Source organism: Myotis lucifugus, unplaced genomic scaffold, assembly GCF_000147115.1.
Source record: "Myotis lucifugus unplaced genomic scaffold, Myoluc2.0 scaffold_119, whole genome shotgun sequence".
Lineage (NCBI taxonomy): Eukaryota > Metazoa > Chordata > Mammalia > Chiroptera > Vespertilionidae > Myotis > Myotis lucifugus.
In genome coordinates this window covers 1,801,654-1,819,083 of record NW_005871167.1, presented here as the reverse complement: position 1 = coordinate 1,819,083, position 17,430 = coordinate 1,801,654, and the positions used below count along the sequence as shown (strand labels likewise).

General features: G+C 43.9%; 1 long non-coding RNA gene across 1 annotated transcript; it reads left to right on the top strand.

Annotated features, from left to right (window-relative positions):
- The first annotated feature begins 390 nt into the window (after window positions 1–390).
- LOC111827012 lies at window positions 391–2,719 on the top strand. Its single transcript, XR_002830471.1, has 2 exons — window positions 391–563; window positions 2,102–2,719. It is a non-coding gene; the product is annotated as an uncharacterized LOC111827012 (long non-coding RNA).
- Window positions 2,720–17,430: the final 14,711 nt, after the last annotated feature.

Sequence of the window (17,430 nt, the reverse complement as noted above, 5' to 3'; positions counted from 1 at the left end):
CTTGTGTTTTTTGATTAATGACAATCGTGCATCATTCTTCTCTCATATTCTACCTAGCTCACCGCGCCCCTTATTCCCTTATCCCCCTCTTCTTCTACTCTGCATTGTAGCAACCCGATGTGTTCCACCTGTGGCCCAACCTTACACCTAAGGGAGGTCCTGTCTACAGCGTGACTCATGACCCTCATCACTCGGAACTTGCAAACAGAATTTCCGGAGGATGAGGCCCAGAAATCAGGATTTTAACAAGATTCCCAGGTGATTCTAATGTGCAGCCAAGGTTGAGAACCACTGTGCTAAACGGAGGCGCTGGAGAGTGGAGGAGGGGGCGTGGGCCTGGAAAGCCTGGGGCCGGCGGCAGCCTAGGGTGCAGGCCTGGTTTGCGGGAGGCCTTGCGTGCCGTGTCCAGCGAGGGCGCGGGCAGGTAGCGGGTGAGATGAATCAGGCAGCAGCGCCCAGAATACGCTGGGAGCCCTGAGGGGCCCGCGGGAGGCTTCCACAGCAACCAAGCAGACGGAAGGCTCTGGGATGTTAGGAGGAAAAGTAGAAACGAAAAGTGAGAGGTAAGAGATACTTTGAAGAAAGAATTGAGATAATGGAGTGATTGTGTATATGGGGAAGGGGAGAAACGACCAAAAGTGCTGCTGATTTTGAGCTTGGGGGGCGGGGGAGAAGAGAGCTACCCCCAGGAGGGGGTGGAGTGTGAGTGGCGAGGCCAGGAGCTACTTTTAGAGACACTGTGTTTATACAGGCGGGGATCTTACCTGGGAACTGTCCAGGGGGCTGGAAATCAGGACAGAGGATCTGCACAGAGGAAGTAATACAAGGGATGAAAGAGAGACCACAGATTTTAAAGGAAGGCAACAGAAAGGGAGAGAGAATAGCAGGGCCGCGGCTCACCCACGTTAGGAGGAGGAGCCAGAGGTAAGGCCGCGGAGGGAATATGTCCCCTGGAAGCAGGCCAGCCTGGTGAGTAGTGTTTCTGCCCTACCTTGGCTAAATGGTTTATTCCCTCTGAACCTTAGTTTTCTGATCTGTAAAATGGGATAACAACACCTGCATCATATTCTGAAGTGCAGATGAAAGGGAATAGTGAAGCTTCTCGCACGCTGGGTCCTTGGCCCAGAACAAGTGGATACAAGCATCTCCCTCTCCATGCTTCCCTTCCCACTTTGTCCCCCTCCCTATTTCCTTTATAAGTGGCAGGCACTTGAAGACAGTTTCTCCCTTTTTAAATTGTAACTGAACTGTTGCTGCTGTCATTGTTTTGCTTCTTCTTATCCGGACTCCTCGTCATCTCCTCCTCCTCCTTCTCCTTTTAAAAGAAACACACGGTCTTGTTTACATGACTAATATTTGAACTGGATCTGTCCTCCATTATAAAGGAAGGAAATAATAAATTTGTTTCCCAAGGGCCTCTTAGCTGAAGATGGCTGTTACCTCATTTGATCCTTCCAGCAGCTCTGTGGGGTTCTGGAGGGCAGGTATTATCAGCCCCCCGCTCTTTTATTTTTTGTTAATCCTCACCCGAGGATATTTTTTCCACTGATATTTAGAGAGAGCAGAAAGGAGTGAGAGAGGAAGAGAGATAAAGAAACACCGATGTGAGAGACACACCTGATCGGTTGCCTCCTACACATGCCCCAACTGGGGTCGGGGATTGAACCTGAAACCCAGGCATGTGCTCTTGACCGGAATCAACCCAAGACCCTTTGGGCCACAACCGACACCCTAACCACTGATCCACACCAGCCAGTGGTTCCCCGCCCCCTCGCCTTTTATTCTTACAGCTGAATAGAATGGAAGAAGGAAGAATTGTTGTAAAAAGTTCTATTATTATGTTCAAGAGCCACTTGTCTATCAATATCCTCTAATTCTAAAATTTCCAAACTCCAATTTTGACCTCTTTATTTTTGGAAATAAATTGTACCCGGTAGTAAATCAAAATGCAGTATAGGTAGCAGAGCTCTGGGCTCAGCAGAGTGGGGAGGTTCCGGGTCTCAGTCGTTCAGCTCTGGCAGGGAAATGGGGCTCTGCTTCTGCAGTAAGCTGGCCCCCAGGCCTCTGTCTCTATACTCGGCTTCTTTCTCTTCCCTTTCAGCCACTAACTTCCTGACTTGGAAGGCCAGGCTGGAGCCCAAGACGGCTTTGCAGACCCCGAGTGTGTCCAGTGTGTGAGCCAAGTGCTGTCTCTGGGGATGAAGCCAACAGCTCGGCTCTGCCCATGTCAGCCGCCTGGCGCGGGAGCCAGCTGAGCAGGACCGGCGCTGCCCCAAGGCGGAGGCCAGGCGTGTCTCTGGTCAGGCCGGCTGAGCAGCCACGCCCAATGTCACCAGGTGTCCCCGTGGCCGGGCACCTCCCTGGCTGGGCTATGCGTGCTGGCCCGCTCTGCGAATGCGCTTTGGGCCCTTATTTCCTCTTTGAATCTGTTTCTGAAAAACATATTCTTTCAGGTGAAAAAACAGTTTATGTTTTTTAGGATGATGATTTGAAATAAAGCAAATATTGGTGACCTGCTCTGCAGATTGTTACAGAGAGCTGTGAAAGAGCCACAGACAATCTACTCTAACCACAGTTCTGTTTATCGTTCTGTAAAAGCAGCCACCTTTGGGATTTGTTTCTGTGAGTGGTATCAATTCCCCAAAGAGATCAGCATAAAAAGGCGATTAAAAGAATTTTGTGTGATTTTTGCTTTTAAAGTAAAATCTTGGTAAACCAACATCTGAGTCTTATGCTGTTATTTACTTTTCCTACTGATTTATCTATCTGTTGGCATTATAAAGGCAATATGCTCTAATGGTAAAAACAGAAATGTAAATCACTCTGAAGGGGTAAATGACAGGCAGAAGTCCCCTCTCATTACCCAGGCTCAATTCCCTGAGATGATAGAAGTTAATGGTTTTGTGTGACCCAGAAATTTATTATGTGTGTGTGTGTGTGTGTACATCTAATATTTTTCCATAAGTGGTCTAGTCCTGTGATCTCCCCCTCACCACTTGAATATGTCTTGACATACAAGTCTAGCTTATCCTATATAATAAAAGCCTAATATGCAAATCGACCAAACTGCAGAACAACTGGTAGAACAACCGCCCACTATGACATGCACTGACCACCAGGGGGCAGACGCTTAACGCAGGAGCTGCCCCCAGCCCGCAGGCCCCAGGCCAGCCAAGGTGGGTGCCAGTGGGCCCACCCCCACCCCAATCGCCCTGCCGGTTGCCCCGAAGAGGGAGGTGACGGGTGGCGGCAGTGGGGAGCAGGGCTGGCCGGAAAGTGGGCGGTGGCGGGGGGCGGGGCCAGCGAGCTGGTTGTGTCAGGCCGGCCAAGGCGGATGCCAGTGGGGTCCCCTGATCACCCCACAGATTGGCCCTAATTGCTGGCCAGGCCTAAGGACCCTAGCCATGCATGAATTTCATGGACTGGGCCTCTAGTTCTTCTAAATGGTTGTCTAGCTCTGATTTTGCTTTGAATCTATCTATATAAAAGGCTAATATGCTAAGTGTCTGACCGCCTGGGGTAATGACGTCATGTAGCAACACCCGGCTTCCTCTCCCTAGTGACTAGCCTCCTTGCAGTTTCTTCAGCCCAGGAACATGAGTTGCTTTATAGCCAGGTGGAAACACTTTACATTGCAATCAAATGTTTGTGAAGTGTTTTTCCATGCCTCATCTCATTTGATCCTCACAGAAGTCCTGGAGGAGGTAGATAGGAGACTTGGTAGAATCCCATTTTCTTTTCATTAGCTGGAAAACGGAGATTTAGAAAGTTTAGAAACTTGACCTAACTGAAGAGAAGTAAGAAATGGTGGACCTTGAAAATGATCAGGTTTTCTCACTGTGCAGAATATAGTCAAACACTGCTGCAGTTAAATATTTTACCATTTGTTCTCCCTGCGTGATCTACAATAATAATCTGTTTTGTGTTGATATATACTGCTGTGTTGCTGACAATTACCTGAAAGAGAAGTTGGGTGCTTCATTGGGCTGGAAAAAGTTTAGCTAAATCAGAAAGCAGGTCTAATTAAGCAAGCTTATTCTAATATCTATAAAAAGTCGGCTCGCATGAATTGCGCGTACTCCGCGGGAGCCGTCTTTAACTCGGTTCATATAGATTTGCGGTGGAGTGTGGGAAACGTGTAAACTCGGGCCGATTGTAACTGCGTATTACCAAATATTTGTTTGTAATCCACCCTTTTGGTGGATGGAACAAAACCAAAAGACAGAGCCATCTTATATTTTGGCGGGAAATTCACCCCACACTGGAGTGTTAAGCAAGCTTATTCTATATATAAAAGGCCAAGTTGACTTGCACATGTGAGATACATATAAAGCTCTCGCTGGCACCAATCGCACACATGTGTCCATCTGTCATTGTCGATTGTGAAATTGGTTGACACTTCTACTACAGAGAAAGGGTGAATAGTGATATAAAAATATTTCTTCTAATTAACTTCCTTTCCATGTGCACGAATTCGTGACACAAGGCCGCTGGTGTTTATATAATGTCCCCATACTTAGGTTGTTCCCAGTTTTCCCCATATAAACCACTACAATAAGCATCTTTGTATATATTGTTGCCTGCTTGTGCATATGCTAATACATATGTAAGATAAATTCCTAGCAGTGAAATTAGGTGAAAGTGTATGTATATTAAATTTAAAAAATTTATTCTTCATTATTTATGAGATACAAAAAGACATAAAGAATAAAAACAGCTTGGAAAACAATACTGTCAACACACGTAAATGTTCCTCTGGTTTTGGCCCTTCCTGCTCCACCCAGAGGGTGCCAGGAGCCTGAATTTGGTAATTATTTCTTTCTCATGAAATGCTTTGAGTGATTTTACTGTACTTTGCTGTAAATAGTACTTCGCTGTATATATTTTTCATGCTTAGATCTGAGGATATGCTGAGAGAGAGAAGGTAGATCGGTTGCCTTCTGTATGTGTCCTGACTGGGGATCAAACCTGCAACCCAGGTATGTGCCCTGACCAGGAATCCCACCGACAATCTCTCAGTGCACAGAATGACACTCAACCAACTGAGCCACTCCAGCTGGGCTAATATCCTTGTGTATATCTGTTGGTTGTACATATGTGGAGGGATTTCTTTAGAGTATTTGCGTAGAGGGGAATGGCTGGTTCATAGAATATGAAAATCTTTAGCGATATTAGAAATATTCTCCAAAATGGTTTTATACTCTTACCTGCAGTCAGTTACTCAATATTCTCACCAATTTGGTATTGTACAACTTTTTATTTATTTATTTTAAAAAATATGTTTTTATTGCTTTTTAGAGAGAGTGGAAGGAAGAGGGGATAGAGGGAAAGAATTATGGATCTGCCGCCTCCTGCAGGCCCCGTACTGGGGGAGGATCGGCATGTGCCCTGACCAGGAATGGGAATCTAACCAGTGACCTCTTGGTTCATGGGTCAACCTTCAACCACTGAGCCACACCAGTCGCTTGAATAAGTCTCAGGTGTCTTGGGTAGCTTGGCTACTCTTGGCTGGTGATGGGAGAAGTGGAGTTGAATAGTTCTGAGTGTCCAGCATGTGCCAGGCATAGAGCCCTGAGGGGAGGGGTTATTAGGTGAGGAAATGGAAGCTCAAGAAAGCTGACTTACACCAGGCCTTGGTAGCTCAGTGATTGAGCATCATCCTATGAACCAGGTCACGGTTCGATTCCTGGTCAGGGCATAATGCCTGGGTTGCAGACTCAATTCCCGATTATGCAGGAGGCAGCCAATCAATGATTCTCTCTTGTCATTGATGTTTCTATCTCTCTCTTCCTCTCCCTTCCTCTCTGAAATCAATAAAAATATACTAAGAAAGAAAGGAAGGAAGGAAGGAAGGAAGGAAGGAAGGAAGGAAGGAAGGAAGGAAGGAAGGAAGAAAGGAAGGAAACTGTAAGTGGCCAAGCTGGGACTCAGCTCACTCCTCAGCCCAGCTCTTCACAATATACTAATCGTTCTACTATGATTAGGCTCAATTAGGGGAGGACTTGGCTTTTATAGAGATTTATCAGGAGAACCATCTAACAAGAGAGTAAAATTAAGACATATTTTAAATCAATTGCCATCTCAACAGTGAAATTTCACATTTCTGTGTTTTCATGTTAATAACCGGCTTAAGTAGTCCTTCCAGGAGAACACAGGTAAATGAACAGTAATTGTAATTGGACACTATTGAAAAACATACGGCAACTTAATCGTTCTGTTCACTCCTAAAAGAATGTTTGACATAGACACCAGCCAGCATTCCATTTCCCCCTCCTGCATTTGGTAGAACTTGGATGATACTGAACTCTCTCTCCACTCATTTTTTCATTCAACAGCTGTTCACTGACTTCACACTTGGTGACATTTTGCTAAGAGCTGAGAGTGGTGAACAGAGCAGAGCAGGTCCTGCCCTCATGGGGCCTGCAGTCCAGTGGAGAGGATAATCAAGGAACAAGTCGGCAAACAGATGGAATACTTAGTGACTGTCCTTAGTGCTGGGGAGGACATTTACCGGTGCTGAGACAGAGGAGTATGGGGACAACTTTAGATGGGCGGAGCTGGGGAATGTCACATCCATTTTGTGGGTGATGAGACTAACATTTATATTTTTGGTTAAAAGTACCTCCTATAGTCAAGCCTACATGGCCCAGTGGTTGAATGTCAACCTATGAACCAGGACAGGGCACATGCCTGGGGTGGCGGGTTCAATCCCCAGTGTGGGGCGTGCAGGAGGCGGCTGATTAATGATTCTCTCTCAGCATTGATGTTTCTATCTCGTTCTCTTCCTCTCCCTTCCTCTTTGAAGTCAATAAAAATATATTAAAAAATATCTTCTTGCCAAACCGGTTTGGCTCAGTGGATAGAGCGTCGGCCTGCGGACTGAAGGGTCCCAGGTTCGATTCCGGTTAAGGGCATGTACCTTGGTTGCGGGCACATCCCCAGTGGGGGGCGTGCAGGAGGCAGCTGATCGATCTCTCTCATCGATGTTTCTAACTCTCTGTCCCTCTCCCTTCTTCTCTGTGAAAAATCAATAAAACGTTAAAAAAAAGAAAAAAAAGAAATGAACTATTAAAAAAAATATCTTCTATAATCAGCTCCCTATAAATAGTTTTCTTTTAGCACAGAAGAAACAGCACCGGTCTAGGAGGAAAAGCAGGAATGAAATTGTTTCTTCTGGGGCCTACACAACTAAAGTAATGATGAGGCTCCAGGGCCAGCCTCCCCTGCTCCGTTCTGAATGATAGTACCACACACCCTAGTGCAGTCTTCATACTATCTGGGCGGGAATCTGATTTTTTTTTAAAAAAAATATTTTTTTTATTGATTTCAGAGAGGAAGGAAGAGAGGAGGGAGAGAGAGAGAAAGAAACATCAATGATGAGAAAGGCTCATTGATCAGGCTGCCTCCTGCACAACCCTTTCTTTGGATCGAGCCGCAACAGGGGCATGTGCCCTGACCAGAATCCAACAGAGACCTCCCGGTTCATAGGTCTACAGCAGTGATGATGAACCCTTTGAGCTCGGCGTGTCAGCATTTTGAAAAACCCTAACTTAACTCTGGTGCCGTGTCACATATAGAAATTTTTTGATATTTGCAACCATAGTAAAACAAAGACGTATATTTTTGATATTTATTTTATATATTTAAATGCCATTTAACAAAAAAAAAAAAATCAACCAAAAAAATGAGTTCGCGTGTCACCTCTGACACGTGTGTCACAGGTTCACCATCACTGCCCTAGCAGGTCGCAGAATTGCTTTCTGCCTCCCACTCCCATTCCACTTCCCACAGGCCAGCCCTCCAAGGTCCTGGGAGCAGAACATGGCGTAACCGTTTTCCTGTCCAGCAAAAATCTCTCTGAAGGAGTTTCTTCAGTTCACACACACCTAGTATTTTGGAATTGGAGGGATGATGAGAGTGCCAGGCTTTCAGGAAGATAATTTGATGATTATGGTTGGGAATCACCACCCATCTCCCAGGACTTTGGGGGCGGGGGGGGGGGGGGGGGACTTTTAGTTCGGTTGTTTTGCTTTTAGTTATCTGTATTTGTTATTTTCTTACCCAAAACACCATTAACACACTTAAAATTTTGATGATAATTCTTAGAACTCACCTAAGCCCTCAATGCACATTCAAATTTCCAGTTCTTTTCTTTGGACTTGAAGAAGGCATCTTTCTAAAACCAATTTTTTAGAAGTTTTTAGTGTTACCCCTCTTTTTTCCTACATTTCCTCATCTTCAGAAAAGTAACGTATAGCTCTAGACAATTCCCAGCTATTTGTCTGGTCACCTGTAGGAGAGAGTTCACTTTTCAGGGAGAAGAAATAAAGGAAAACCAAGCGGAAGTGCGTCTGATGTAAATTGAAATCTTGACTCCGTTAAGCTGGTGTTTGGGGGCCATCTGGTGGCTAGAAGGGTTTTAACACAACCTGGGTCTCCTTGTTGTCCTCTCGTGGCGAGAGGTGGCGTAACACCCTAGGAATTCCTTCCCTGCCTTAAGGATTACAGAAATAAAGATAGAGATCAGGAAGGAAGTGAGTTAACAGCTAACGTTTACTTAACACCCATAAAGCAGACGGGGCTCAGAGATGAGGCAGGAGAGTACCAACACTGGCATGGCAATTGCAGTTGTGCCTGTTACCTGCAGAATATTTAAGAAAACCCCAAATATGAAAATTCAAATAGACAATTTTGTGTAGAGTGGGATGTGAATATATGTCATAGTCTCAATTATTTTAAAATATGTTTTTATTGACTTTATTTTTAAAAATTTATTTATTGATTTTGAGAGAGAGAGAGAGAAGAAGAAGAAGAAGAAGAAGAAGAAGAAGAAGAAGAAGGGAGAGGGAGATTTGTTGTTCCACTTATGTATGCATTCATTGGTTGATTCTTGTATGTTCCCTGACCAGGGTTGGAACCCACAACCTTGGTGTATTGGGATGGTGCTCTAACCAACTGAGCTACCTGGTCAGGGCACAATTATTGTTTTAAAATCTTTATTCTGTGCCTGAATCATGGAATTTTAGAGCTGGAAAAGATCTGAGAAATCAGTCAACAAAACTGTATTGAATGTTTACTTTTAGCCTCTGTACTGAGTGTTGTTAGGGACGTAAGATGAATTAGGTATGTTAAACCTTGTCCTCAAAGGGTTAAAATGTAGAGGTAAAGATGGATAAATGAACAAGCCAATGCCACGTAGTGTGCAATAATAGTGGAAGAACAGGCATGCTATGAGGACGGGGATGCAGAATGGCCACCTCTACCTGGAGGTCAGTGGAGGTTTGAAAGACAGGAGGCAGCACCTGCTCCGTGTCTTGCAGAATGGAGAGTTTTCCGGGTAGGCCGCGGGAGGGGGCAGAGAGAAGAGGAAGGCCCGGGCAGCTGTAAAGCACATACAGGGGGGCAGGACGTGGCGTTGAGTGTCCAGGTATTGCAAATATGGCTGTAGCATATGGTGTGAGGTGCACAGAGATGGTCTATAAATCCTTGCTGAATGGAAACTGAGTAACTGATGATGGGGGGAGTGGTGAGAGAGGAGGGTGAAGAAGTTATGTGGGTGGCAGATCATAACACTAAGGAATGTTAATGTGGGAGAGGTGAGGGAGAGTAAGGTGGAGGTTTTAAGCAGCCGTTACAGATTTCTGTTTTAAATTTGATTTAAAACATTCCGTCCTCAATGTTCCCATTTTCACTGTCTTGGACCTTCATCATTGTTCACTGAATTATTATAGTAGCCTAGTTAGTTCTTTGCCTTCTTCTCACTGTTACCAAAATGATTTTTTCTTTATTTTTTCTTTTTCTATCACCATTTATCCCCCCCAAAAAATGATTTTAAAAATACACTTTTATAGATTTTAGAGAGAGAGAGGAAGGGAGAGGGAGATAAAAACATTGATGAGAGAGAAACATCAACTGGCTGCCTCCTGCACACCCTACACTGGGTATTGAGCCCGCAACCCTGGCATGTACCCTGACTGGGAATAGAACCAGTGACCTCTTGGTTCATGGGTCGATGCAACCACCGAGCTACACCAACTGTGCCAGATTTTTTTTTTTCTTGAGATAATTTCTAAGATCTACTCTCTTAGCAACTTCCTGTTAGCTCTCAGCGAAGGCTGTCACAGTACCCAGGAGAGTGCTTAGCTGAATTGCATTGAACGAATTCAGTTTTAATGAAACAGATTTCCTACATATTGAAGCTGAAAGGCAACCATCTCAGCTTGAGCTGTCATGGGCTGACTCCTTGAAATGAGGCCACACTGCTGAGTATGACAGTGTTCACCAGGTAGCTACTGATATCTAGGGATTTGAGGATCACTCCCCAAAATTAAAATATGAAACTCACTAAGAATGGGTATTGATTTTATTCCCCAGAGAGTATGCACAGAAAAAGACCTTATAGGTATTATACCTTAGTAAATTAAATTTACTAAAGTTAGTGACAATAATATTTTGGAGATTACTAACGTCATATAGACTTCCTATTTGTTTAGAGCAATGGGAACATAATGTGAGCCACTTAAGTAATTCTAATAGCCACGTTAAGAAAGGTAAAAAGAAAGATGAAATCAATCTTCTTTTTTAAAAAAATATATTATTGATTTTTTACAGAAAGGAAGGGAGAGGGATAGAGAGTTAGAAACATTGATGAGAGAGAAACATTGATCAGCTGCCTCCTGCACACTCCCTCCTGGGGATGTGCCCGCAACCAAGGTACACGCCCTTGACCGGAATCGAACCTGGGACCTTGAGTCTGCAGGCTGACGCTCTATCCACTGAGCCAAACCGGTTAGGGCGAAATCAATCTTAATAATACATTTTACTTAGTCTAATATATCTCAAATATTATAATTTCAACATGTAATCAATAAAAATATCAATGAGATACATTTCATCCTTTTTTTCTCACATTAAGTCTTTGAGATCCAGCGTGCAGATTACATTACTGCACGTCTCAGTTCAGACCAGCCACATTTCAAGCGCTTAGCAGCCACACGTGGCTGGTGGCAATCATATTAGAGGCCCTTTCTTTTTTTTTTTTAATTAAATCTTTATTGTTCAGATTATTACATTTGTTCCTCTTTTTTCCCCCCCATAACTCCCCTCCTTCCAGCTCCCACCCCACCCTCCGCCCTCACTCCCCACCCACTGTCCTCATCCATAGGTGCACGATTTTTGTCCAGTCTCTTCCCGCATCTCCCACACCCCTTTTCCCCCCAAGAATAGTCAGTCCATTCCCTTTCTATGTCCCTGTTTCTATTATAATCACCAGTTAATTCTGTACATCAGGTTATTTATTCACTTGATTCTTAGATTCACTTGTTGATACATGCATATTTGTTGTTCATAATTTGTATCTTTACCTTTTTCTTCTTCTTCCTCTTCTTAAAGGATACCTTTCAGCATTTCATATAATACTGGTTTGGTGGTGATGAACTCCTTTAGCTTTTCCTTATCTGTGAAGCTCTTTATCTGACCTTCAATTCTGAATGATAGCTTTGCTGGATAAAGTAATCTTGGTTGTAGGTTCTTGCTGTTCATCACTTTGAATATTTCTTGCCACTCCCTTCTGGCCTGCAAAGTTTCTGTTGAGAAATCAGCTGACAGTCGTATGGGTATTCCCTTGTAGGTAACTGAGTTTCTTTCTCTTGCTGCTTTTAAGATTCTCTCTTTGTCTTTTGCTCTTGGCATTTTAATTATGATGTGTCTTGGTGTGGTCCTCTTTGGATTCCTTTTGTTTGGGGTTCTCTGCGCTTCCTGGACCTGTAAGTCTATTTCTTTCACCAGGTGTGGGAAGTTTTCTGTCATTATTTCTTCAAATAGGTTTTCAATATCTTGCTCTCTCTCATCTTCTGGTACCCCTATAATTCTGATGTTGGTGCGTTTGAAGCTGTCCCAGAGGCTCCTTACACTATCTTCGTATTTTTGGGTTCTTTTTTCATTTTGCTTTTCCGGTTGGGTGTTTCTTGCTTCTTCGCATTTCAAATCTTTGACTTGATTCTTGCGCTCCTCTGGTCTGCTGTTGGAAGTCTGTATAATATTCTTTATTTCAGTCAGTGTATGCTTACTTTCTAGATGGTCCTTTATCACACCATCGAGGGTCTCATTAGATTTCCTGTACATCTCATCAAGTTTATCGACAGACTCTAGAAGCCTCTTGAGAGACCTCAAAAGTGTGGTTCTGAACTCAATATCCTCCCTTGATAGTTTTGTCCTGTTTCTTTGTCTCCGCATTTTTTATGCTTTCTTGGTACACCCCCTAGTGGTCTTTGTGCGCAGTCTTGTTGTAGTTAAGCCTTGATTGTTGTAGTTAATACTAGAGGGATTTGACCTCCAGGCCGACCTGCTGTGATAATCAGCTGTGTCTGCAGTGGAAGAACTTGTGTCCTCTAGGGAGGTGCTAATCTAGCCTTTGCCTGAGGCTATCCGGCAAATGCCTCTGTGCAGGGCTTGGGCGGGACGGGTCCCACGGGATCAACAGGGCGGAGGAGGGAGCAGTTATGGCTGCTCTCAGTCCGTCCCCAGGGGCTCTGCCTCTCTGTCCCAGCAACCGCTGCAAACCTCGGAGGGACCGTAGCCAGACAATCCTGCTTCTCCCGTTTGAGTCTGGGTCCCTAGAGACTCGCCCGGATCTGGAGCTCTGAGTCTGAGGCTCCCTCCGGATTGAAATAGACAACCACGCCCTCAGCCACCAGCCCGCGCTGCGCGCACTCCGCACCTTAGTATTTTACTTCAGCACTGGCGCCCTCCTCTGATTCTTGGTTCCTCCTAGTTGTAGAACTTCCACTCAGCCAGCCTTCCTGTGGTTCTGGATGATGTCCGTTTTGTCTTTTAGTTGTATTTTTGAAGTGGTTGTTCGAGGCAGCAAACTTCGGCGTTAACCTATGCCGCCATCTTGGTTTCTCCTAAACTATATTCTAGAGGCCCTTTCTGATAGTCCACCAGGCGAGCGGGCTTTGAGGAGGTGGGCGAGGAAGACATTGGTGAGTTGCCAGGCTCCTTTAAAAAGGAGCTGTGCCTGTGGCAGTCTTTGCTCGGTGACAGATCCCGCTTTTTCCTACCTGGGATTCTGAGGATGATAAGAACAAAGTGAAGGTTAAAGACACCTGCCCTCTATTCACTCAACATCTTTGAGCTTCTCGGGATTTGCACATGCATTTAGTTCGACCCAAGAAACATCTGCTATCTGCTGTCTTCTTGCATATCTGTTGATGGCATTTAGTTTCATACCCACAGGTTTAGTTTTTTTCTTGGTTCTTTGTGCCAGTTTCCAAAAGTGGAAAATTATTTTCTTCCAGGATAAAAATATGTGAATGAAACTCAGATATACTTTGCAGGGAAGATAAATATAACACCCGGTCTTTGAGACAATGATAATAACAGGGCTGTGTGGATATAAATGTGATAGTTACCCTCAGGGCATAAGATTGCTGCTGGGTGACAGCCAGACTGACTCTAAGTTTTGGGCATACATCATTCCTTTTTCCAGATTTTCAACCACATTGTTTCAAAGCACAGCTAAAAAAAAAAAAAAGCAGCAAACTCCAAATAAAAAACCTCACATGATTCCAAATCCACATAATGACAACCATGGACACAAGGGGTGCTTATCATTCTGTGGACTTCCATGATATCTTGGATTTGCTTAAAAATAAAAACACCCTGGGGTTCAGGAGGGAGTGGGTGGGAATACAGATGAAACAAGATTGGGTACAAGTTGGAGTTGAATGGGGGCACACGGGAGTTCATACATTCTCTCACTTTTGCATAAGCTTGAAACTCACTTGAAAGGCCACCAGATTTCCATTACTAATGTTCTGTTAAATATTACTTCTATGTATACTTACCCGTAATTTACATAAATAAGATCACAGTGAACTTGTTTTGTAACAAGCTCTTTTTACTCAAAAGTACATTTAGTCTCTTATTTATAAGCCTTTTAGTTGTTTCCAATTTTTAACTAATATTATCAAACTTCTTGCACATGAACCTTTTCTGATTTGTATTACTGCTGACTCAGAGGTATGTGTTTTTAATATTTTGATACATGTTACCAAACTGCACTTAAGAAAGGTTGAACCTATTTAATCTCATATCTAAGCCAACACCAACCTTTGTTAATTAGCTTTGCTAATACAATGAAAACATGTTATTTCATTGTTCAGATTATTTGTATTTCTTAACTGTCAAGAATAAAAATATTTTCATATGCTTATTAGCCATTTTTAGTGTGTGTGTGTAATATGCTTGTTCATGTTCTTTATCAGATTGTCTGTTAAGGTGTTGAACCTTTTTATTGACATACTAGAGGCCTGATGCACGAAATTCGTGCAAGGGACTCGGCCCTCACAGCCCCGGCTTCATCTGGAAGGTTGTTCCGCTGTTTGGCCGTCCGGTCTAATTAGCATATTATGCTTTTATTATTATAAATAATAGCTCTTGGCATATTAATGACACATACCTTTAAATAATAGCTCTTGGCATATTAATGACACATACCTTTTGTCATATATGTTGCAAATATTCTCTTGGGTTATTGCTGCAACTTCAATTATGGTGTATGTGTGGGTGTGTAGGTGTTTTCCCCTACCATGTAGTAATTTTTAATATTATGTAACCTAAACTTTAATATTTTGGGGTTTTGAAATCATGTTTAAAAAGTCCTTTCTCAACACAGGACTATGAAACTATTCCAATATTCATTTATTCTTAGCTTACCTTTTCATTATTAAAATGCTGTTGTAAAATGTGAACATTATAATACTTAACATAGACTATTTCTTGTAATTTTAACCCCACAGATAAACACCATCAATAGTTTATATTTATAGCCCTAGCCCAGCCGTGGGCAAACTACGGCCCGCGGGCCGGATCCGGCCGTTTGAAATGAATAAAACTAAAAAAACAAAAGACCGTACCCTTTTATGTAATGATGTTTACTTTGAATTTATATTAGTTCACACAAACACTCCATCCATGCTTTTGTTCCGGCCCTCCGGTCCAGTTTAAGAACCCATTGTGGCCCTTGAGTCAAAAAGTTTGCCCACCCCTGCCCTAGCCAGTTTGGCTCAGAGGATAGAGCGTAAGCCTGTGGACTGAAGGGTCCTAGGTTCGATTCCGGCCAAGGGCACATGCCCAGGTTGTGGTCTTGATCCCCAGTAGGGGGTGTGCAGGAGGCAGCTGATCAATAATTCTCTCTCATCATTGATTTTCCTATTGCTCTGTCCCCTTCCCTTCTTCTCTGAAATCAATAAAAAATATGTTTAAAAAAAGTCTACTGAGCCTTGACTGGTTTGGCTCAGTGGCTAGAGCGTCGGCCTGTGGACTGAAGAGTCCCGTGTTCGATTCCGGTCAAGGGCATGTACCTTGGTTTCGGGCACATCCTCAGTGGGGGGTGTGCAGGAGGCAGCTGATCGATGTTTCTCTCTCATGGATGTTTCTAACTCTCTATCCCTCTCCCTTCCTCTCTGTAAAGAATCAATAAAATATATTAAAAAAAAAAGTCTACTGAGAATCTGACTTCAATTTTTACATGTAAGTCATAAATCCATTTGGAATGTATTCTGGGATGTTGAATAAGGTAAAGATCTATTTTTCTCCCACAAATCTAGCTGGTTGTCCTTAAATACTTTATTGAATTAATTTTTGATTGACCATATAGCAAATATGGTAAATACTTCTATATGTACTCAGGCTTGAATTCTATCCCATGACTGTTTATTCCTACTCCATTACCATCCTATATTTATTATTCTTGCTTTACAATATGCTTTGCTATTTGATCATATAATTCCCTTTTATGAATTTCTCCTCTATTTTCTTGGCATTTTAATATTTTTTTCTCTGAGTGAATTTTGGAGGAATTTTGCTTAGTTCCAAAGCAAGATGACAATAAAAAAGCTCTTAAATTCTATTGGGACTAAGACTGGAATTGTGCTAAATTTGTGGACTAATTTAGTGAGAACTGAAGAATAGATTATAGAGTAACAAATTTCAAAATAAGTCATAGAAAAAACAGAAATAATGATTTAATGAGGTATACTTGTATTAGGACGTTTTGGGTAGTAAATGACAAAAATCCAGATAAAAACCAAGTTTAAGCATAAAAGAGCTTATTAAATCATTTAACTGAGAAGCTTTAGGCATGTCCAGATCCCTGGACTCAAATAATATCCAGGTTGGCTTTTTTAGCTTCAATTATAGATAAACCTCTATGTGATAGCAGAGGTGGCCTGTCTGTTCCATGCTTATTTATTTATTTATTTTTAAAAAATATATTTTATTGATTTTTTACAGAGAGAAAGGGAGAGAGATAGAGAGTTAGAAACATCGATCAGCTGTCTCCTGCACATCTCCCACTGGGGATGTGCCCGCAACCCAGGTACATGCCCTTGACCGGAATCGAACCTGGGACCCTTCAGTCCGCAGGCCGACGCTCCATCCACTGAGCCAAACCGGCTTCGGCCCATGCTTATTTAATCTTTAGCACCTGCAACATCAGAGGAAGAGAGTCTTTTTCCTTATCATGCCAGTGAAAGTACCAATGATGGTTGTCACTGGCCAGACCTGGATCAAGTGCAGAAGTGGGCGCAGGGTGGGAAGGTGGGAATCAGGTGGACTGGAACCACAAAAGCTACAGTTGGGGAGGGGTGCTTTGTTGAAAGGAAGTGACTGTTGAATAATCAAACAAAATACAGAAGTTATATACTATAACTAGAGGCCTGGTGCACAAAATTCTTTCCCTGGGCAGGGGGACGGGGGGGGGGGGGGGGGAAAGTCCCTCAAGCCAGCCTGGACCCTCTCCAATCCGGGATGCCTCAGGGGATGTCCGATTGCCTCTTGCAATCCGGAACACTGGGTCCTAAACACTCACCTGCCTGCCTGCCTGCCCACCCCTAACTGCTCCCCTATTGGCCTGATCATCCCTAACTGCCTCTGCCTCGCCCTGCACCCAGGACCCAGGATTCCCTCCCTCTGGCCAGCCGCAGGCACCCAGGACCCAGGACGGCTTCGCCTGGGCCAGCCGCAGCTGCAGGGGACTGTGGGTGGGTGGCTTTGCCCAGGCCGCAGCTGCAGGCACCTGGGACCACGGGGCAGGCGGCTTGTCCCTCTCCTGGACCGCAGCCCCAGCTGCTGGTGCCTGGGACCGTGGGGCGTGTGGCTTGTCCCTCTCCCGGGCTGCAGGTGCAGGCGCAGCCACTGGTGTCCGGGACTGCGGGGCGTGGGGTGGGTGGCTTGTCCCTCACCTGGGCCGCAGTCTGGCTGGTCCCCATTCCTTTCTCACGAGCTCATTTGTGCCTGGCTGGTCCCCATTCCTCTCTCCCCAGTGTTGAGTGTCTGAGCTGTTAAGGCATGATGGCATGAGGGTATGACAACCATTTGCATATTAGCTCTTTAATATATAGGATACCCATTTACTTATAAAAAGAT